Source organism: Gracilinanus agilis, chromosome 2 (genome assembly GCF_016433145.1).
Source record: "Gracilinanus agilis isolate LMUSP501 chromosome 2, AgileGrace, whole genome shotgun sequence".
Taxonomy (NCBI): domain Eukaryota; kingdom Metazoa; phylum Chordata; class Mammalia; order Didelphimorphia; family Didelphidae; genus Gracilinanus; species Gracilinanus agilis.
Genome location: NC_058131.1, coordinates 552,406,536 through 552,407,670, shown reverse-complemented (window position 1 = coordinate 552,407,670; position 1,135 = coordinate 552,406,536).

The window sequence follows — 1,135 nt, the reverse complement described above, 5'->3', positions numbered from 1 at the left end:
CGTCTGGCAGGGAAGTAGAGCTCCGATGTGACACCGGTGACCCCTCCGTCTGCCCACCCTAACTTCTTTTGCCTGGCTCTGCTTCTAACGGTCTGTGGGCATTACAGCTGATGGCGTCCCTCCCTGAGCATCTTCCATCCGAGGCTCTTGCTTTAGCTTGATACCTCGGGCCTTGTCTCTCTCACAAAGTCATTCTGGCTCCTCCCTGCCGATCTGCTGACCCACAGCTCTTTCCTACCTCTCCTGCCTTCTCTGTCTGTCCCTTTCCTATACTTTTCTTAGGGCCTTAGCTCTTCTTCTCCTTGTCCAGCTCTAGATTGTACATTCCAAGTCTTCTGATCCCAATCCAGCGCCATCCTGATTAAGTGTAGTTGTGGGTTAGCTCTGTTGATCAGTCCCTAAATAAACTGTTTCTCTTTGTCATATTTTATGACCAGAGGTTGTATGTCTAACACTGGTCATATAAATATCTGCCTATTGTCATTGGGAAGATAGAATTAGAAGTTTGAACAGCTCCGTGCAAATCTATTCTTTTTTTAAAATTTTAAACCCTTACCTTCTGTCCTACTAACAACTCTAAGACAGAAGAGGAAGGGCTAAGCAAACCAGGGTTAAGTGACTTGCCCAGAGTCACACAGCTAGGATGTGTCTGAGGCCTCTGAACTCAGGCCCTTCTAACTCCAGGCCTGGCTCTCTGTCTACTGTGCCACCCAGCTGCTCTTGCAAATTCCTTCTTTAATTTTTTTTTTTTTTTACCAATTACGTGTAATAAATTTCCACATAAGTTTTCCAAAGATCCAAATTATCTCCTTCTCTTCCCTCCCCACTCTTGGAGCTGTCAAGCAATTTGATCTGGGTTATACATGTATCATCATAGAAAATATATTTCCATATTGTTCATTTTTGTAAATAAATAGTCTGATAAAACCAAAACCCCCAAAAGAAAAACCCAAATCAAATCAATTCTTAATGCTCATAGCACCAGCCTTAGAAGATGCATCAGTGAGATCCTCTGTGGAAAAGGGATAGCTTTGTTATTACAATAGAACACAGGATTCTTAGAGCTGTTCTTTTCCTAACCTGCCCTAATTCCATACTTTCCCACAAACAATCCTAGAAATCTGTCTTCCCCTCT